The sequence below is a fragment of the Odocoileus virginianus genome, chromosome 14 (genome assembly GCF_023699985.2).
Source record: "Odocoileus virginianus isolate 20LAN1187 ecotype Illinois chromosome 14, Ovbor_1.2, whole genome shotgun sequence".
Taxonomy (NCBI): domain Eukaryota; kingdom Metazoa; phylum Chordata; class Mammalia; order Artiodactyla; family Cervidae; genus Odocoileus; species Odocoileus virginianus.
In genome coordinates, this window is record NC_069687.1 from 58,629,209 (window position 1) to 58,651,920 (window position 22,712).

Here is a 22,712-nt window from a genome sequence, read left to right on the forward strand (position 1 = left end):
TTTTTCATAGATTGGTCTTCCTTCCCGTGCCACCGACACACGGGACCACGTGTCATCTCTGCTCTGTCGCATGGCAACAGGCTGCGCTGCACATCCACATCCCGCTGCACATCCCCCGAGCGCTCATGGGAGGGCGGGGCCAGGAGCGCGGGGCCACACCCACAGCTTCATCCCCTCCATCCCACCCCCGGTTCACAGGTCAGCAGGGGCCGCGTTTGACTTGACCAGCATCACCCCCTTGATCTTGGGAAGGTACGAGGTCTTTTAATTGGCTCAAGCCAGGAAATATTTGGTAGAAGCAATCGTATTTTGCCATTTCTGTGGGTACCAGTCTTCCATTATAGTCTCGCTCAAAAGGGAAGTGAAGACGAGCAGAATCGTGGCCTCAGAGCTGCTGTGCTGGTGATTTATCTGGGCGATTTGGAATTGAATCTGGGCGAGACCACACGCAACGAGCGGGTGGTGTGTGGCTTTGGGTGGTGGTGGTGGATAAACAAGATAGGCAATTAGGAATACAAACCCTTAAAGATGTCAGAATCAGTTTACTTCTTCATTCCCTGGGTTCCTTTCTGTGGGTCGTGAAGCGAGAGAGGGAGGGCATCCTTTACCTCAGGCTTAGAGACCACAGGTAGACTTTGACTAGCAGATGAGGATGGAAACACCCAGAACATCACCAGCTCTCAGCTGTGACCTGTGGGCCGCGCCGCGCGCCGCATGGACTCCCTCCCAAAGCCCTGCTGTTGCTTTCACAATGGCGATTTAGAAAAGCACTCTTGGGACTTCCCTGGTGGGCCATCGGTTAAGAGTTTGCACTTCCACTGCAGAGGGTTGCGGGTTCGATCCCTGGGTGGGGAACTAAGATACAGCATGCTGCATGGTGACCAAATAAATAAATAAAAACTAGGACCTTTGTGCAGCTCAGAGAACTCTGCTCAATACTCTGTAGTGGCCTCTATGAGAAAGAAATCTTAAAAAAACAGTGGATATATGTATATGTGTAACTGACTCACTTTGCCGTACAGCAGAAAGTAAGACGACATTGTAAATCAACTACACAATAATCAAAATTGAAATAAATAACAAACTTTTCCTTAGATGACCTTCAAAACAAATTCTGACTGAAACCTGCAGGCTGTAGCTATAGTTAGGAAGGAGTTCTTGATTTAAATGTCCTGCAGGTCTCTCATATGTTGAACAAAAGCATAAGCAAGCATGAAGGAAGTGTGTTGGTGTGGAATTATTATTACTTTTTAAATTGTGCATATTTCGTCTAGGGGGTTCATTTTCGTTGTTGTTTCCTCTTCCCTGCTCATCCCGGGGTGTTCATCACGGTGGACAGGGCCCCCATCGAATACTCTAGAAATAGTGTGTACATGGAGTGTTCTCATGAGCAGAGGGGACAGGGTTTCAGGCCGGGGAATGGGGATATCCCCACGCAGGGCCCGTGTGTCATGCCACACAGATGGAGTGACTTTCTTCCAAGTATATGTTAGGCTGACATATTTTTGGATCAGTTGAGTGTTTTTGGTCCCATTCCAGGTTGCTGTTAACAGCTTTATCTATTTGTAAATAGACGTAGAGGTGGTGTCTCTACAACACGAAGGGAGGTTTGACAACCTGTAGTTAATTTGGCCGATGCAGATGGCCACGGGCAGGCGAGTCAGAGGGACGAGGGGGAGCAGCGGGCCTTGTGGTTTCAGCTGTGCCCAGCGTCCTGCCCGCCGAAGCTCGTGAGCTTGGCCGACCAGGGGTTTCTGAGATAAGCTCAGGGCCCCCAGCAGGTGGAAGGGTGTGTGGGGGGCACAGGCCTTCAGGCGAGCAGTTGTGCCAGTGTCTGAGGCCAGGCCCGGGGAACTGGGGGGGCCTCTGTGCCCCAGGCCCCCCGTCCTGGGATCTCGGCAGGACCAAGCTCTGTCGCTGCGCCTCTCGTGTGTTCCTGCTCACGTTGTGCACGGGCATCCTGACAGCTCCTGTCAGCCTCCACACATCTTGGGACTCTTTTACCTGGGGAGCTTTTGCCCTGACAAATCCAGCTGCACTGCAAATTCTTGAATGTCATCAGGGTCCAGAACCTAGACTATTCTAGACTCCAGGTTGGACCACAGAGTAGGTGTTTTTCTAGAAAGAATAAAAATGGAGGTGCTGGACAGTCTGGTGAATCGGAGATGAATCCATGTCCTTACCCATCGTTTCTCTTCACTGCCTGGCACCTGATTATATGCTAGTATATATTTAGATACAAAAATCTGGCCTCACCAACTCCTCAAACATGGTAATTAATCCCATGTCTTGTTCATGTGGCTCCTGACGGAGTACAGCAAAGAGCCAGCTTGGGAAAGGGCTTAAATTCTAGGCTGAGACTGTTTATAATAGCCAGGACATGGAAGCAACCCAGATGCCCATCAGCAGATGAATGGATGAGGAAGCTGTGGTACATATACACCATGGAATACTACTCAGCCATTAAAAAGAATTCATTTGAATCAGCTCTATTGAGATGGATGAAACTGGAGCCCATTATACAGAGCGAAGTAAGCCAGAAAGATAAAGACCATTACAATATACTAACACATATATATGGACTTTAGAAAGATGGTAACGATAACCCTATATGCAAAACAGAAAAAGAGACTCAGATGTATGGAATAGACTTGTGGACTCTGGGAGAAGGAGAGGGTGGGATGTCTCAGGAGAACAGCATTGAAACATGTATATTATCTAGGGTGAAACGGATAACCAGCTCAGGTTGGGTACATGAGATAAGTGCTCGGGCCTGGTGCACTGGGAAGACCCAGAGGGATCGGGTGGAGAGGGAGGTGGGAGGGGGGACTGGGATGGGGAATCTGAGGAACTTGGATTTAATCCTGAGGGCACTGGGGAGCCACTGGTGGTTCTTGAGCTGTGGACTGACTTAACAAAAACAGTGACTGAGCATATGATGTAGTGAGAGTGTGATGGCTTGAACACAGAGGCTGTGGTTTTATGTATTCCTGTTCTTGGAAGTTTCTTATAGTTTCGCTAACAACAAAAAATATGGATTCAGTGAAAACCACTGTGTAAATAGGACAGAGTGGTTAAGTCTGTAAAGGATAATGTCCCTCATCAAGAAATTGCAAAGCCATCATTTGAAGGCTCACAGGCCACATTCAGGGTCTCTGGTCTGTGGTGGCCTTTTTTTCCCTTTAAAAGCACATATATGTGTTTGTGTGTGTGTGTGTATTTATTGAAGTATAGTTGACTTAACAGTGTTTCCGATGTACCTCAAAGTGACTCAGTTATACATATATATGTGTGTGTGTAAATATATGTATCCTTTTCAGATTATTTTCCGTTATAGGTTATTACAAGATACTGAGTATGGAGCCCTGTGTTACTCAGTAGGTTCTTGTTTATTTGGTTTATGTATAGTCATGTGTATCTGTTAATCCCAGATTCTTAGTTCATCCCTACCTACGGCTTTCTCCCTTGGTAATCAGAAACTTTGTTTTTCTATGGGTGGCCTTTTTGAAACATGTCCTGAATCACCTTGTTTCTTGAGAGTTTCCCCCTCACTGCTAAGTAGCTTTTCGGTGGAACATCCACTAGGAAGAGTATTTTCAGGTTGAACACACACCAGGCTTGCAGGCCTTCCCGCCAACACACACACACACACACTGATTATCACACCTAGCTCCTCAGGCTTGCAGCCCTTCCTGCCAACACGCACGCACACACACACACACACACACACACACACAGACACGCATGCATGTGCACACGCGTGCTCACACACACTGATTATCACTTCCTCTGCTTTTGAAACACTGCATTTTCTTTCTGGCCTTCGTGTGCTATCACACTCACCTCTCCAGGCTGTGCGAAGGCAGCAGAGGGAAGTGCCAGTCTGGGAAGCGGGGACCTTAACTCAGGACATCCCACCCCTTTCTGCTCCTCAGCCTAACTTTCTTCTCTATGGAGTTTCTTAAGCCCCTCTGGAGAGATGCATTCAATTCAGGAGATAAAACAGAAATATGTCTGGCTAAGCTCACATGTACTTATGGACCAAGGAGACAATAGATGAAGGCAGGAACTTTTAAAAAATTTATCTTCTTGAAAATGAAAGGTCTCCTGATCATGGAGCCTAGCATGGCCACTTGGTGAGAGCCACTGTGTGCTCATTGACAGGCATAAGCATAAAACATGTCAGAGAGGCTTAAGCACAGTGAAAAGGTGAGCTGTCAGTTCCTGATCTGAAGATGATTGTCACATTGCAGGGGTGTGAGTGGTAGCTTGTATTCCTACAGTGCTTTCCAAGGTGGTGCTCATGTTACCAACCTTGGAATGACTGTAGATAAGAATCGTCATTGTTTCCATTTTGTATACCAGGAAGCCAGGACCTGGTAAGAGTTAGGGACTTTCTGGTCCTTCTGGTTCCAGCTTCTGTCGCTGTGCTCTTCCATGCATAACCCGGGAAGCAGTGTTTTCTCTGACGTACACGGGGGCACAGCAAGACCAGAGATCCTGGGCTTCTCTGCTCCTCTATCGTGTCAGAGCAGAAAGGGACCCTCAAGAGCAGCCAGTGCAGGCACCCTCTGCACCCACTGCCGTTTTAGAGATGAGAACGCCAAGGCCAGAGAGACCTAGGGAGTCAGAACAGAAAATCAGCTGCGTCTCATAGAGCAGACCGTCTACCTTCCTGGCTCCTCACCACTTTGCTCTAGGCTTATTTGTACTGGGTAATGAACTGTAAGTTCCCACACCCACCCTAACTGACTAGGGGCCAAGTGACCAGCACTTTGGTGGTGTTTAGTCGCCGAGTTGTATCTGACTCTTTTCTGACAGTAGCCCGCCAGGATCCCCTGTCCGTGGGATTTTCCAGGTAAAACTATTAGAACAGGTTGCCATTTCCTTCTCCAGGGGATCTTCTGACCCAGGGACTGAACCCACGCCTCCTGCATCGGCAGGTGGATTCTTTACCACTGAGCCACCAGGAAGCCCAGAATACTTGGTCAATGCTTAGTAAATGTGTGTTGAATAGATGTGTGAATGATTGACTGACTTCAGTTGTAACTGGATTTAAATCAGTGCATTTCTTTATCTGTCTTGAGCTAGTTTTCCTACCCAAAGATGTGATTTTTTTCACTCTGAATTAAGAGGGTGATGTTTATAAAAATCCCAATCAGCTGAGAGGCGCTATATGTGCATCAAGTATCATCAGGGATACCACTGAGCTGCTTTTCTGTGGTACTGTGGGTTAATCAAAAGCCTTTGTCATTGTTGTTTTAAACACAAATCTACAATTTGTTATTTAATTTCTTATTTTTTAATTAAGGTATTTGAAATGCAAATAGTAGCAAAACACAGGTCAACAGCTGCAGCTGTGGGTTGAAGAGAGTGGGAGGCAAGGGACAAGCCGGAGATGGAATCCCAGGACAGCCAGCCGCGGGCTCCCACGCCCTCCCAGGGCACTGACTAGGGAGAGGGGGGCTTTGATTGCAGGGAAGTGGGGAGGGTCTGGGAGCAAGTGAACCGCCAGCCTGAAAAGGAATCAATGATTCATTCCCTCAACTTGGAAAAAAATGACTAGAGCGCCTGTACCTGCTCTCTACCTGTACCTGGGATTCATGGTCACCCCCTAATGGTTCCTTGCTGGAGAACCTTCTAGTCCAAGTCTTCTCATCACCTGGAAGTTCCTGGATGGGCGGGTAGGATATGTTTACACAGTGAAGAGTATTGCTTGGTGCTCACTTCCTGAGGGCTAGTAAGTAATTAACAACAGGCCATCTTTGAGCGTGGCTGTGTGTATGAAATTATTTGTTTTAAGTTGACATATTGTGTTATGTTGTTGATAAACATCATTATACCAGCGATTTAGTTTACGTCCTAGAGGAAGAAGTGCCTTCTAGACTCTCTTAATGTTGGCATTGATGGCTTTTCAAGGGAGCCCTCCTGTCATTGAATGATGGAAATGAGCATTTATGAAGAGTCAGTGGGGATTTCCAGGCCCTGTAGGAACTAGCATTTCATACCAGGTTCATATCTGAGCCTGAGTCCAATTTTCAGGAAAACCATTTTTCATGAATAGTGTGAGATCCAGCCTGTTCTCATGGATGTTTGAACTTGAGCAGTGGGGCACGTGCTGTCTCTGTCCAGGGGAAATCATGCTTTTCACCTGGTCGAGGATGGGCTCCATCAGAATCATTCCAGTTTGTCCCTTTTCTACTTCTTTATCTTTCCATGGTTTCATGTCAGAATGTAAGGACTGTTTAGTTTTTGTGAGGGGCAAAAATGTGTTTTTGAACTGAGCAAGGTAAGGTTTGAACCCATTCTTTTATCTTTCTTGTATACTTCCATTTTCACTTTGAGCATAAAGAAGGTTGAGGAAGCAGGAGATGGGAAGATGTTATTGTGAATTAGAAACAGAGGAAAAGGCAGGTGGGGAGTTGGAACTAAACCCCACCTCCTGCAGCCATTTCCCAGCTGGTTTTGAAAAGACTCTGAAAGGAGAAGAACGTCTTTAATCAAGAGCAATAGTATTAGCTCTTTTACTATAAGTTATACTTTTCTTTGAGCCTATATTTATTTTACCAGGCTAGAAATAGCTGAAGTTATTTCAGCAGCCATGACTATTGTCTAGGAATTGGATGTGGGCTGGGAATAGACTGGCTGATTACACTGTTTAGAAATAAACCCCTTTGTTGGCAGTCCCTTCTGGTGAGAATGGTTCATAAAGGTCCCTGTGGCTGGTTGTTCCATGATGCTTGCTTTTATATCAATTCAGTACCCTCATAATGAGATCTTCTTCTAGAATATATTATTATAAATCTGTTGTAGAGGGCATAGGGCTCGTCAGGTATACAGGCAACATAGAAAGCCTTGGAAGAAATCTCTTAATTAAGTACTGACGCTGGTGCTACAGTGAAGGGATGAATGAACTGAAACGCTTCCATCTCAGAGTCTTTTCAACTGAAAGGGCCTCTTGCCGCATCATAGCCGGGAGTTCAGCAGATGGACAGACTGAGAAAGTGGTGGTAGGGGTGATTGGTGATGTTCCTGGCTTCCTCTGACCTATCCCTGGGGATTTCTGCACTTCATGTCACACGTGGCTCTTTGTTGATGGTATGGTGAAAAAGTAGGTGCTGAAAGAACCAGAACTGACAGCAGTTCAGAGACCTTCTGGGTCTTCAGGTCTGAGACCGTACCCTAGGCAGCCTCCAAGGTGGAAGGCCCTGGACTTTCTGTGGCGTTTGAGACCTAATGTTCTGTGACTGAGAATGTGGCCTGTCAGGGCCACAACTGGTACGATGACAAGATGACTATCTGAGACAGGAAGAAAAAGTGAAGTGAAAGTCGTTTAGTCGTGTCCAACTCGTTGCAACCCCATGACCTGCAGCTTCTTTAGGCTCCTCTGTCCATGGGACTTTCCAGGCAAGAATACTGGAGTGGGTTGCCATTTCCTCCTCCAGGAGTTCTTCCCAACCCAGGTCTCTGCTTTGCAAGCAGATTCCTTATGTGCCTGCAATGAAAGAAAGAGTAGAACCAAATACAGAGGCAGAAGTTTTTTTCCCTCCTAGGAAGGTTATTCTTGATCTGGCCATTTAAAGACCTTTTCATTTCCTCTCAGATCTTTTCAAAGTGACTAACCTGAGAAATCTTTGATGTGTGGGCCAGGACATGATGGAGGAAGGCATCTTCTTTTTCTTTCCTTTTACTCCTTGGAGAAGAGATGAAACTAAAATGGCTCTAAGGAAAAAAAAAGTCCTTTAAAAAAATTAAGTTAATAAACAAAAGGTAATAGCTCTTTGTAAACAGCTTACTACCGTACTTCCTGTGGTTACATGCATTACCTTACGGTCGTGATTATGAAACGTTTCTAAAGAAATGTTAGGATGATCATGTAACTCCCTCCTTAAGGCTTGAGTGGAGCCCAAAGGCTTTCCTGTTCATGTGCATTGTGAGAGGCCCAACACAGTGGGGACTTCATAAATATCAAATCATTGTCATTAAAAAACACTCCCCACTTTGCTCTGAGACCTTCCGTTTGATGAGTGCACGTGTGGGGGAGTGTTAATGACAGCTCAGTGAGTGTTGCTTGAGGGTGGCGACGTCACCGGCTTGAAACCTTCCGTGCAGGTGAGGGGACTGTCAGCTCATCCATCCTCCCCAGGTTGCCACGAGGGGTCTTCGAAGACAGGAAGAGAGGAGTCTGAGGAGAGGAGACTTCCTGGACATTCTGTGATCGTTCCCTGGCTCTGCACCATATTGTTTTATAAATAAGGCAGTTATGGTTTCTAATCTGTTGTTTTTCTACAAAAATGGTGGACGTGTGACCAACAGTGTTAGCCTCAGTGAATAAGATTCTGTGTTTTGGCCATCACTGGTCCAAGTAGGTAACCTATGAACTGAGCTTAAGTTGCTTCTCTCACAGCCCATCTTTGGCTTTCAGTAAGGAATCTGGGCAACATCTGGACTGAGGATCAGACACCTTTACTGGCACTTCACAGGGTGCTTCCGTTTGCTGTGTGATGGAACGCAGGTGCAGGAGGGAGGCGTCTGGACCCCAGAGTCGTGGCGTCAGGAGGTCCCTGGAGAGCATCCTCGGACTCCGCAGTGGTCCTTCCAGGAGAGGAGGTGGCTTGGGTGTCGGGATACCCACACTCAACTCCTGGTTCTCCCGTTATCTTGCCTTGTGACTCTGGACAAGTCACTTATAGCCTCTCTGAACCTTAATGTCTGTATCTGTTAAGACAAGGGTTTAGAGTAGATCCATCCAAATTCACATTTCTGCAGCCCTGGATTACTGGCTGTAGGCCTCTAATTGGGCCGGATCTCCTCATCCCTGATAACCTGTCTCCAGTACACCTCCTTGCTTCATTTTCCCACCGTCTTTTAGCTCCCGTCTGGATGCCATCTTCTGTTTAACATGGAAGCCTTCCTAAACCATCCAGTTACTCCCTTGAGCCCTTCTTCTCCCTGCCAGCGTGTGTGCCCAGGAGCCAGGGGCCGTCCTGCCCTTCTTGCTGACCACTACCCCATGGTTCTAGCCCCACGCCAGGTTCAGCACTCTGTCAGGGTGTGGTGGGTTGGATTTATCCCTGATCATGATGTAAGAACATGGCCTCTGCCCAGTCATTTGTTCCTGTTCTCACACTGGCTTCTAGCTCTTTTCTAGACCCTGACTCTCTGCTCTCCTGGCTTCCTGCTGACTGGACATCTTCTCCTTTCCTTCTAGAATGCCACTTCTTTTTTTTATTGTCTAACTTGTAAAAGCCCCATAGATTATCTCCCATTTCAAACCCTAGAGATGACTATCCTGATGTGTTGATAAGAGGTGAACTTTCTCAGAGGAGTTTCTTGTGACAGTGTCAGATGTGGTTATAAGTCACTGGAACTTAAGGATCCATCTGCCAAGCAGGAGACACGAGTTCGATCCCTGGGTCGGGAAGATCCCCTGAAGAAGTGAAAGGCTACCCATTCCAGTATTCTTGCCTGGACAATCCCATGGACAGAGGAACCTGGAGGCTCCGTCCGTGGTGTCACCAAAAGATTGGACATGACTTGGTGACTAAACAGCAACAATAAGAAGCTTTGAAGGAGGTCAGCCCTCTCCCCATCCCAGCACTAGAACAATCCCTAGAGCAGAGCCTCCCAAATCTGCCTGGTGAGCAGAATCATCACCCAGTGCTTTTATTATTATTTTAACATTTGTTTAAAAAGATTTTTCGTTTGGCTGTATTGGGTCTTAGTTGTGGCATGAGGGATCTTTAGTTGCAACATGTGGGATCTAGTTCCCTGACCAGGATCAAACCCAGGCCCCTGCGCTGGGAGTGTGGTGTCTTAGCCACTGGATCACCAGGGAAGTCCCCACCCAGTGCTTTTAAATCACAGATTTCAACCCCGCTCTAGAGATTCTGATTTAGTAGGTCTAGGTGGGGACAGAGGATGAGATGGTTGGATGGCATTGCTGACTCAATGGATGTGAGTTTGAGCAAACTCAGGGAGATAGTGAAGGACAGGGAAGTCTGGCATGCTGCTGTCCATGGGGTCGCAAAGAGTCAGACACGACTGAGCCAATGAACACTTGGGGCCCGCCGTGTGTAATTTTCAGAAACTCCTTGTGGTCAGCCAGCACCAGGAACCGCTGCTTGAGAACTGCTGAAAGGTGGACCATCAATCCTGGTTTCACATCCATCTCTGCAGTGGGGGACTCACTACCTCCTGAGATAACCACCCTCTTTCAGCCAGTCTCTGGAAATGTGCCTGGACTCTAAAATGCTTGAAATGATCAGTTACTTGTATCTAAAACCCCATATTTATAGGTAAAATAAAAAGTCATTTGTTTAATGAGTAGATTAAATCAGGCTCCAATTTTTAACAACTTCTCGGGTATTTATGAATAGGTGGAATCACAGCTTATGTGGAACACCTTTATGCAGCTATTTGAAAATATCTGACTATAGCTTGTGGTCTAAATCTCTCTCTGTTCCTAGCTGCGTCATTTGCAAAGCGTCTTTTTAATGATTCTACAGCCATTATTCAATCAATACCACTGTACTCTGTTCAAAACCTTGAACTGTGATTTCCATTAAGGAAGCTTTTTTTGGGGCACAGTCATCTCCGCTGATGAATAATAAATAAATGCCGAGCATCCATCTGTAAGAAAGCTCAGGCTCCCATCTTGAAACCAGATTTCTGACATCAGAGTGGGCCTCTGCGCCAGCCACATGGAGAAGCTAAGTGTGGTGTTTATGATGGTAGGCATGAGTTCCCGTTCTTTGGGGCTAGGCCCTTCAGAGAAGACTCCCCAAAGGTGGTGGTGTGTCACCAAGACCTGAAGGACCATAGGAGGCTCCCCTGTAAATAGGAGCAGACAAGTCTTCAAGACAGAGGAAAACCAGAAAGATGGGGTAGAATAGGTTGAAACATCCTAGCTGTGGTCTGCGGAACTATGATGTAAAAACTGCATAGTTTATGAGGTACGTCCAAGCACTTTGAGACTCAGAGCCTTTTCTCAAGCTCCTCCCAGAGTCCTGGTGTCTACGGCTCCCCCGGAACCTCCCTCCGAGCAGTGCTGCTGTTTTGTGACCCACATGAGCGTCCAGGGGACGGGCAGCCTGCGGACCCATTTCTGGCGTTTCAGAGACTTGGCCACTGGAATGGTTCAGTTCTGTTCAGTCACTTAGTCATATCTGACTCTTTGTGACCCATGGACTGCAGCACGCCAGGCTTCCCTGTCCATCACCAATTCCCGGAGCTTGCTCAAACTCATGTCCATCGAGTCGGTGATGCCATCCAACAACCTCATCCTCCATTGTCCCCTTCTCCCTTCAATCTTTCGCAGCATCAGGGTCTTTTCCAATGAGTCAGTTACTATGGCATTAGGTGGCCATGGTAGAATGTGTTCCAGGGATCTGCTCTATGATAGGCATCTGTGTATAAAAAGCATGTGATCATGTGATTTTGGCCCCAAGTGTTCAGTGTGGCCTCCTTGTCTCTCTCCTGCTGGACTAGGGCCCAGTAACAACGGAGCAGCGTCCACCCCCTAGAAACCACTTCCAGGCTCCTGGAGGTGTCTCCCTCATCCTCCCGGTTCCTGTACTCTCTGGGGTGACTGTCTTTAGCGCCTTTATTGTTCGCAGCCAGCAAGGCCTTATGATAACGTGAGGCTCTGGAAGCCCAGCAGTGCCAAGACTTGTCTCTGTGACTATCCTCTGATAACGTAGAGAGAGAAATGCAAGTCCCTGGCATCAGTAGTTGGCCAACTTCCAGAGCCAAAGCTGAATTAGAAACTCATTAAATACTTCGAGCCAGTTAGGCTGGCCGGGCTGTGCAGAGGAGGGGAAGGGGCGGGCATCTTTGTTGGCAAATGGCAGGCTGTGAGCAGGGCAGGGCGGTCCAGGAACCGAGACAAAACAGGGCCGACTTGTCTGTCACACAGACATGCTTGTGAGTTTGCTGGTTTGGTACAGACACATAATGTATGCTAATTGCTATATTTCCTTTTTTTTTTTTTTTCCACGGGAAATGCTCAGTTGGAAAGCTTTGAAACCAAAGAGGCAATGCAGAAATGCCCAAATGTAGACATTACATAAAGGAGAGGAGGAACAAAGGGAAACAGGGATCTGAATTTACAAAATGGCTTAGCATTCTGCTCTCTCAGCACCGCCCGCTTCCTTCAACCTGATGGAGAAGAACACAGACTGCCTATGTGTGATGTCCTTGGCAGCATCTCTCCCAGAGCCTGAAATCTGTTAGATGGAAAGAATATATAGTTAGCAAGATGAGACTCTGGAATAGTTCTTGTAGCTTCAAGCAAATGTGAATAAGTAAGTGTGAGCTGGTTCTCTCTCTCTGACTTCAAGGCATCTCTCTGTAGACCACAAGACTCAGGTGTTAACTGAGGAGGCCCTATGAGCTCACTTAAATAATTATCCATTAATAGGAAAGACTCGCTCAGTATCTTTTTCCACATGTCAAACCATGTAACTCTGGTGTTGCATTAGATACCCTTGGGTGATGGTTATTCATTAAATCAAGTAAGAACAAACCAACATAATAAAATAATGGTTTTTCTAATGAAGCTTATCAGAGTGCACAGACGTTTTACATTGAAAAAAAATAGACTAGGGAAGAGAAATATATTTTCATCAGTGACATCAAAATCCCAAGGGTTGAAGTACTGATAAGTATTACCCCAATAATCCTTAATTTATTATTATAAAAAGATATAATTTATTCTTTAGTTTTGGAAACATGAGACGTTTAGGAAATTTCATAATGAATTGATTGCTCTGATAACAAGGCAATGTCAATATTTTCCAGAACAGTATAGAAAACACATTAAAGCATCATGTTTATCCTTTAAGAGTTGTAAGAAAGAAGTGACATAAATCTAAGCTTTTTTTCCAGATGTTTTAAGCTTCCTATAAGGCTTTTTGTCCCAAGAGCAAACATTTAGCCACGTTGCACAGAAGGTACTGGATACATAGTTGAGTGCCAGGTGGGGAGGCCTCTATACAGAAATCCTCTTCTGGCCCATCTCCCCCTCCCCAAGTCCTGGTTGTCTGAGGGCAGATTCCTGTCGCAAGTCTCTTCATCTGGGGCTGTATCTAGTCTGAATGCAGCTAGGAACTTGCTTCTAGAGCCGCCTCCACACGCTGATCCAGAAGAGTTTTCTCTGAAAGAGGGAAGACACCCAGCGGATCCTGGTACCTCTTCTAGAAGAAGTTCAGGCTTAGAGGGAGGGTATCTGGTCTGCCCGGAGGCTGGCTGGACAGCGGTATCTTCTTCAGTGTGGTTGGCAGCAGAACTGTCCAGATTGCAGTAAACCCACTGGCCTTTGCTCTCCACGTAGGACCAGCCTTGTACTGAAGATTCTGGAACCTGAGTTGTGGGAGAGCTGGGAACCTTCACGTGCGCCGGGCAGCCCCTGCTCACGACCAGCACACTCCAGCCTCACACTGAGGAGTGTGCCAGAATGCTCTGGTCTCTTTTAGAAAAGGTTCCCACGCCTCCAAACCTAGTCAGGACCCACATCACAAATTTCCGTGGTTCTGGAGTCCTTTTGTCCTCACAGGAGCCGGAGCCCCCCAGGAACAAGGTTAGAATCTCCTCTCATTGGGCTGCTCCACTTGACCGTGAGCTGAGGAGGGCCCAGGGGTTCTTGGCTCCTGCCTTTCCAACCCTTAATTTTCAATCCTGGCCTTTTCCCCCAATATCTGAGTTTATATCCAGTCCATGGCACCTGCTGCAACCTTTGCGTGCCCGTCTCATCTTTCTAGTTTCTCCAGGGACAGTCTCTACTCCAGAAAAAAGGTGTGTGGTTTTCTGGAGCAGGATCTGAGTTTGCTTGCTTTCAGTTATACCCCGGAGCTCCAGCAGAGGGCGTTCTGGGGAGCCCGATTCCGTCCCTTCTCCAAGAGGGGCTCACTTGTTGGCACTTTTCACCAGGGTCAAAACATACTCCCAACTTATAGTATTTTATCTGTGAAAGGACAGAGAGTAGTGCATTCTAAGAACTTGGCTTAGTATACACGTGGAAATTACATATATTCCATGGGTATAAATACATGAAAATTATCCAGTGGAGAATAATACAAGATAGGAATGTAGAAGGTGATTTTTATGCATGCTAATTTTCTTATGAGAACCTGTTACTTCTCATGAACATTAAAATCTGGAGATTTTCTTAAGAGCAAGTTTTCTCAAAGTCCTCAGTTTACCTGACTTCCTCTTAGAACTTATTCTCAACTGGAATTTCAGTCTTTCCTAAAAGATGATCGGAGAGGGTAGAACTGCTTTACTGGCTACCTGTTGGAGTCACTTCTGCATTATAAAGTTTGGTCTGTTTTTCAGGAGAGCTGCCTCTACTGTTTCAGAGTACATTGAACAGTGCCTCAAAAACATCCCTTAGCCAGGTTTAACTGAGTCATGTCGAAAACAAATCTCTGCTAAGTAAATATTTAATTATATGGCCCTGAATTTACTCCTTGTTTCCTGTGTTAAATTTTTCTTAAGTCCATGGATGTAGTCATTCACTTTCAGTCTGCCCCCGAAGGTCAGGTGTGGTTTGGGGACATGCTGTGGTACCCCATTGATGGTGACCTTGTGAAGACTTAGTAGATGAGTAGAGAATCAAGGTGAAATCTTCACGGTGAAATCTTCCCAGTGATCCCCTATTTTAATTATTTAAGGAGTCATAAGAGGGTGGCTGAAAGACCCGAGGCAAAGTTGAGTGCACTTGTGAAAAATACAGACACAAGCAACTTCTGACCTGCTGCTGCTGCCGCCTGTGGGAACAACACCCCAGAGTAGAGGGGATAACGTGGGGGCGCTCTGGGAAGACTTGCCCCTCTCACTTAGAGTGAGAAAAGGAACAAACCAAGGGTCACGCGGGCCCAGGTGTCGGCCTGGGGCCATTTGGCCGAGCATGATAAGGACTCAAAGCGCAGCAGGGGTCCACGGGTCTAAAGGCCTTTGCAAGTGGAAAGAGTGTGCTCTGGAGTCAGTGACGTGTGAGCAGGGCATCTGAGGGAGAGAAGCCGAGGACCAGGCTGTATGGAACCTTCCTGGCCTGGCCCAGCAGACCGGGCACTTAACTGAGAGCAGAGAGCGGGAAGACAGAGCGGCGGCAGAGCTCTGGTCCCCGTGTGCTGAGCATCGCCCTGCAGCCCCAGGAGAGGGAGGACCCAGGTCAATCAGAAGTGGGCGGACGTCTCCCTGGGCAGCTTCTGAGTGAGGCAAGCAGTGTCTAACGCAAACAACAAAATTACAGCTCCCTTGGGTTGGGCTGAGACTTTATACCCCTAACAGATACGACCAGCGTTGCTCATAGCAGCTGCAACACACAACAGCGTCCCCACCTTCCCGTTGCACATGGTGGCCACTGAGGCACCCCTTCAGCTCAGACCAGATCTCAGGTCCCTTGAGCCTCAGACGTCCAGGTCAGGACCTCAGAAGTCCCTTCCTGGCTGGTCACCAAGCTGGTTGCTGCCCCCAGCCTGACTCTGCCACTGCAGATAGCGTTGCCCCCTTGGGACGTTGCTGGGAAAAACTCAGCTCGCGCTGTTTCCCTCTGGTGTACGGCTAAGAGCTTCCAAGGGATTAGTGAATATTAGGTAGTAGGTGTGGTTATCTCAGCTGCTTATATTTTTCTTCTTCTGTTTCCTTTCCAATAGCTAGTAACCCAAAGGACTGATTTGATTTTCATTTTTAAGGCATCTGGCTTTCAGGTTGAGTCCTGTGATGATTTGGTTCTGAACAGTAACAGGAGAAGGTGAAAGGTCAACCATTTTCCTGGATTTGATCAATGGCAGGAGTTTGATGGCAAATTAAATGCCAGATGAAACTGTCAAATAATTCTGAGAATCGATGCTTCATGGGAAAAGTTGTTTGAACCTTTAATGACCACACTGACTCCCAAGAGAAATAATTCTAGAGTCTTCTCAGACCTTAGGATAGTAATACATAAAAACAATGTGAGGATGATTTAAAATAAGGTCACTTATGTTGTTATTGATTGAAAGCATATTCAGCATCTGCACTGTCTTTGTTTCTCAAGGGACCCCATAACCGTCCGAATCACCTGAGAGATTGCATTAGAGTCCCAGGCTCCACCCATGCCTCCTGCATCAGACTGCCTGAATGTGGGCCCTGCAGATCTGCATTTTATTAAGCGTCTCCGGTGACTGTGAGGAATATTAGATTCTGAGAGCTGTCAACCTACAGGCGGCTGTCTCCCAGATAGAAAATAAAGCCATGCCCACCAACCAGGCCGAGTATCACGGCAGTGGATACGTAGTGTGTTTTGGGTTGAATTTGTAAAACAGGTGTTAATTACTACTGTATTATTTTAGCATCTCTGGAATATTCTGCCTTGACTCTCCTTTGTGTGGGGGTGGTTGGAGTTTGCAAAGCAGGACAGCACTGAGTAACCCATCGGGCGGGGGTGATGGCCAGCCGGAAGTCAGCAGCACCACCACTTCGCTCGGGCTTTTCTCCATCACCTTCACCAGCTCTTTCCTGATTTTACCTGCCCTGTAAATAGTCACATTTCCCAGGACTGCTTTTAGAAAAAGGCTCTTTCTGTGTTCTTCCAGAGCATCACTCAAAATAGTGCATCACTGTGCATCACTGATGCCTCCCAGATCTGTGCTTCTGACCCCACCTATGGCTCTAGCATCAGATCTGCATTTCTGCCTCTCCGTTGGACAGAGCCACCTGACTCTCCCACGGGAGAGACCTCAAACTCAGTGTACCTCAAGTCTAACTCAATGTCTTCCGTCTTCCCTCCTAACTCTTAAAATGGCTTTTGGCTAAGACCCTAGGCTCTGGACACTAACTACCCAGGTTTCCACCCTTCATTAATACTCCCTTGGGCTATTGCATAAATGCCTTGTGCCTCATTTTTCTCATCTGTAAAATGGGAGTAATGACTTCCTCCTATGGTTCATGTGCAGATTAAATGCGATAACCGCACATAATAAATAACTTAGGTCAGGGCTGGGCCCAGGGAGGGTATTCAATATATCTTAGCCATTTTTATTATTCATTCCTTTATCAAATATTGATAGAGCTCCTGCTGTGTATCAGACACTACTCCTGACTTGCATTTCCCAAATTAGACACTGTCAAAACTCAAAGTCTCCCCATTAAACTCTTTTCCCTTCAGGGTAGGTCTCATTCATGTTTTAATCTCAATGCTAGTTTCTGGAGTTAGCACTAATTTGCCCAAATTAAACTTTAGAAAGCTGTGTTCTCTAAGTAATTCACATTGTCTTAAACAGGGAATAGAACATCTCTTACAAAGGAAAGAAAAGAACCAGTGAGATTAAAAAATATTCTCCAAAATCTCCTCTGATCTCAAGAAAGTGAGGTCTAGTTGTTGAACCATAGAAAAGTGTCATTTAGTTAAGAAGTAGCTGATATTAGCTATCTTACAGTTGAACCTAATTCTTGGTAGGGTATCTGGCACATGACAGGTATCCCTAAATACAAAAATAATTCCCAAGCCTAGATCTAAAATTCTGGGAGTATTCTACAATATATGAAGGACAGTGTATCTTAGATAAACCTTTTTTTTAAACAGTAAGGTTTCAGACCTTGTAAACCCCCAGAAAAATCTGGAAAGCACTGGGAGGCATTGACAGGAGTGGGGATCAGGATCAGACAGGCCAGACTGAAAGCTTCGTTCAGCAGCTTATTTTATTTCTGTGATGCTGGATACGACAGCTAACTCTTATTAAACAATTTACTTCATCAGCTTCAATTTCCTAATCTGTAAGAAAAGGAATAATTAAAACAGTTGATCTTTGTGATTGGGGTCGCGAAGTGTCAGACATGACTGAGCGAATGAACTGAACTGATCTTTGTGATGCTCAAATAAAAAGATTTTATAAGCCATGAAGTGCATCACAGTAAAAGGGAGTGTTAGTATTTTAGCATCTACCGCACACACCAGCTAGAACAACTGTCTGCAGTATGCAGAGGAATTGCCTTTGGCTGCTGTAGGAACACATCAGTCACCTATGATATTCAGCTGCGGGGCTCAGCTTTCTCTCCCCTAGAGGGAGGGGTAGGTGGAACATCACCAAGACTCCTTCAGTGTCTCCCCCCCGCCCCGTTCTGTGAGATGAGGACATTTTGGTTCCTTCTGCCACAGGACTGGCAAGTTCTCAAGGCTCATGAGTAGGAGGTTTTCTCCTTGACTCCTTACATCTTCCTGGTGGATGGTAAAGAATCCGCCTGCAATGCGGGAGACCTGGGTTCAATCTCTGGGTTGGGAAGATCCCCTGGAGGAGGGCATGGCAACCCACTCCAGTATTCCTGCCTGGAGAATCCCCATGGGCAGAGGAGCCTGGCGGGCTGCAGTCCCTGGGGTCACAAAGAGTTGGACATGACTGAGCAACTAAGCATGGCACACAGCCTTGCCTCTTAGAGGCAGAAGGGACTCCTGTCTCATGCATGAGGAGCATATGCATTTTTCTCATCTGCAGCAGGTTGTGTTGAGAACAGGGTACTCAAACCTCCTACCTTGTTGTAGCCCAGAGCTGCTGCTGCTGCTGCTAAGTTGCATCAGTTGCGTCCAGCTCTGTGCGACCCCATAGATGGCAGCCCACCAGGCCTCCCGGTCCCTGGGATTCTCCAGGCAAGATCACTGCAGTGGGTTGCCATTTCCTTCTCCAATGCATGAAAGTGAAAGTGAAGTCGCTCAGTTGTGTCCAACTCTTAGCAACCCCATGGACTGCAGCCCACCAGGCTCCTCCGTCCATGGGATTCTCCAGGCAAGAGTACTGGAGTGGGGTGCCATTGCCTTCTCCGGTAGCCCAGAGAACTGGGTCCATAGACTTGGAACATCTTCCTCAAGGTTTAAATGTGCCAACATGGAGGAAAGCACTTTGCAAATGGTAGAATGTTAGGTAGATTTTGATCTCTGGAGTTGGCACCCCGAACAGGTTACTACATTGCCCTTCACAAGGTGTGCTTTTTAAAAAAAATCTGTAGAATCTCTACATTGTGAAGAAACAACCTTCAGGTTATCTTATCACCCTCAGCTGGTGGCAATATTGGGCACTCCTGTTTTCTCTGTGGATGTTCTCCAGGAAGCCAGCATCTCTCTCTTTTTTATTAACTTATTTTAATTGGCATCTCTCTTTTTTTATTACTTTATTTTAATTGGAGGCTAATTACAATATTATAGTGGTTTTTCATCAACACCATCTCTAAGATTTATCTCTACTTCTTTTAGCTGGAGCATAAAGTAGAGAGAAAGAAAAAGTAGACAAATGCCTTTCTTCCACTTCTAAGCCTTGGTAGCCAGGATTCTCATCTCTCTGGCTTGAGACCTTTTAGAAAAGGGAGTGGGGAAAGGGAAGATTACCAAGGAGAACGGGATTGGGTAGGAGAAAACCTCAAAAGGGGGATTTAGAAAAAGGGTACACTGAGAACCCTGCAAAAGGAATCGGGCCTGTCGTCCCTGGCACCCCGTTTCCCCGCAAGCCGTGCTCCTAGTGTGAGCAGCTGGGACAGGATGGGGTGGAAATGCAAAAGAGGGCTCCCCTTGTCCCCAGGAGCAAGGGTGTACACATCTTTGTGCGGTGAACATATCTGGGGTGTGAGAACCTTGGCAATCTGGGCAGTTTGGGTTGTTTGCTTTTCTGGGCATTTAAAGGACAGAGAAACATACAACAGAAGATGGCAGAGAACCCAAGAGAATGATGGCATGGAAGGACCAGCAGACATAAGGAAAACCAAATGACAACAAAAAAGAAGAACAGTTCAGTCCAGGAAATGTGGAGGAAAAACAGGAATAGACTCACATTCTGTAATAACTGAATTCTCTGTAATGTAAAAGATATCTAAGGTTCTGCAAAAGAAAAGCTCCCAAGCAATGATTAACTTATTTTAATTTTAATATTTATGAAGTCTCCTGAACTCTTATTTATAATGGAATTAAAAAAACACTGAAAACTTAGAGAGTGACACGACACTCAGAAGCATATATCAGTGCCGAAACAAATGCAGAAACAAAACAAATTTATTTACAACAGAAAAGAAAGGCCATTTCCAGGAATATCAGGGAGAAGGTGGGAGAGAACTGGGCTCCGATTGTTCAGAGGAAACAAAGAGGGGATTGGCCTGGGGCTGTGTGTGGGAGCCAGCGTGCCCTCTGCAGGGTGAGCGGGCAGGCACTGGCTGGCCAAGGGCTGACCCAGGCTCCCTGTTTACCTCTCACAAACCAGAGTCTTGGCATCGCAACTTGAAAACCTTTATTTTGGACGAGGTAGATTGGGAAAAGGGAGGAGGGGATTGTGTCGCAGCCTTGGCTGTGCGTGGCAGCACAGCGTGTGACACAAGTCCCAGGCCTGCCCGCCTGTACCGTCTGTGAGGCCATGGGCAAGTCATGAGACCTTGAATGTTTGGTCCATCAAGAGGGGAACAGGGTGTCTGCTCCCATCACTTCAGAGGGCAAGGCGGGAACTCTGAAGCTCTCTACACCAGAAGGGCTTACTGCTGTGTTCTCGTGATGGTCTCTCTGCTGATCAGAGTGGAATGTTCCCGCTTCCATGAATCTGCCTTAACTTAGATATGTTTTTTGATCCAGGTGGGCTAGCATGATGCACATGGAAGGTGCTCCCACACGTGTGTGACCTGAAAACCAGCTGGCAGGGTTGGATCACGCCCCTGCTCTCTTTGCCTCCTCCTTCCCTGCTGCTTCTGGGACAGACACACCCAGCCTTGAAAGAGTCCTCTTCCCAGCCCCAGGCTGAGAGCTAAAGAGCAGAGATGAGAAAGATGAGGGTTGATTTGGATGTGTGAGAGCGCCTGTGGAATACACGCCCTGTCCGGAGTTTTACTGCCTGGGGAAGGGGTGTGTGTGTGTGTCCCTGATGGCCGGTGCTCTGCGGTCTCCCCTGACGCTGTGGGTCTTTGGGGATTGTGGAATCAGGAGGTACCGAGTCTCCTAGCACCGTGTTTTAGGGTGTCTCAGTGGCAGGGGGCACTTCCCTGGTGGCTTAGAGGGTAAGGAATCCACTTGCAGTGCAGAGACCTGGGTTTGATCCATGGGTGGGGAAGATCCCCTGGAGAAGGGAACGGCAACCCACTCCAGTATTCTTGCCTGGAGAATCCCGCGGACAGAGGAGCCTGGCCGGTTAGTCCATGGGGTTGCAAAGAGTCAGACAGTGGCAGGGTGAAGGGCTGAGTTGTCCAGCCTGCCTCGTGGTCACACTCTCCCCCGAGGTGATTTCTCCTTGCAGCGAACCAGGAGAGGCTTCTGTTAGGTATGCTCCTGGGTCTCCTCCCAAATCCTCCCCCGAGTCCTCCTATGGGCACCCCCGTGAGAGGCACCATTTCTCATGGCCTTGTGGAAGTGCCGCTACCAGAAACCCGAGTCCGTTCTGGTTTTCCCCAGGGCCAGGAGTTGGAGGACTTGCGGGCGGAGGACCCTTCTCCTGGCCCTTCTGTATCAGTGATGCACGGCCCTCCTTGTCACCCACTCCTTACTGAAAGGGTACCGAAGCAGTCTTGATTCTTCACACCCATTTCTTGGTTATGTTTGCATGTGTTCAAAAGCAAGTTGTCGGGATAAGGTTCTGCATTGTGATCATTAATGGAGATGGAAATGACAGAGTCATCCTCAAAACATGCAGTTGTCATCCTCCTAAAGACAGTTCGCGAGGTTCCAGCACTGCGAGTTGTTCCTTTGACAAGGCTTTCCCGTCCCTCAGTGCTCCTGCAGCTCGGACCGCACTCCATCCTTTGTGCTCGGCTGTTTCTTTAAGCAGCTGCTGAGACCGTTGCTGGCGTTGCTGTGGCGTCAGGGATGCTGCAGCCTCCTCAGCTGCTGTGTTGGGGCGGGCATTTGAGGCGTGTGGGAGACAAGGGCCAGCTGTGTGCGGGTGAGAGGGCTCTCAGGTTTTATGGGGCTTGCTTATGGCTGTGCCTCAATAGATAGCACGTGTCTTTTTAAATTTAGCCGTCGCCGGCCCTTTCTGAAACCAGGAGAGAGCCTGTGTGTATGTGTCTGTGGAGACAAGACCCTATGAGAATCCTAAAAGTTATATACCTAGAAAATGATGTTTTGCTTTCAAAGATTTCAGCATCACCTGGATATAGTCAAACGCAAACCACTGAACCAGCCCATCCTTAAAAGACATAGAGTTAATCAGTCAGAATTTCAGTAACTAAAAAAAGGCCCAGCAAAAACTGAAACCTCCAGGCTTACTGAGTTTCAGCAGAGCCTCTGGGAGCCCGCAGACAAAAGTCCGTTGTGTGTGAGGGCCCTGCAGCTTTGGGGCTCCCTGGGCCTTCCTCTTTTGATTCCAATGTGGAGCAGACCCCTTTTTGTCGCATAACAGCCCCTCCCTGCCGCCCAGGATGCAGCCTTCACAATTGCCCTGAGTTTCGTAGGGAAACCCTCAAAGACTTTTCCTTATCACAGTAATAAGTGACCCTATCAGTCCACCTCCAACCCCTGCTTTTGCTTCCCCGAGACGAGGGCTGAGGTGACCTAACTCTCCATCTGGGCCCCTGACAGTCTCCCTGTGAGCCGCTGCTGGAGAATGCCGGCTCTGGGGGCCGAAAGAGGCTGCCACTCTGCTGTCTCTCTTTCCTGGGAACTTCTTTTCTGAAGCAGCTCAATGAGACCTTTGCAGGCGAGGGTGGTGGCCTCTCCTTCAGAATGCCTGGCCTGTTTCCCAGGGTGAAACACTCCCCAAATATGCAACTTTGTG

The 22,712-nt window shown here is 47.3% G+C and overlaps 1 protein-coding gene across 1 annotated transcript in view; it reads left to right on the plus strand.

Moving 5' to 3' along the window:
* Positions 1-22,712, plus strand: part of MAP1B (microtubule associated protein 1B) — a 93,661-nt gene that overhangs the window by 43,812 nt on the left and 27,137 nt on the right. The window lies entirely within an intron of this gene.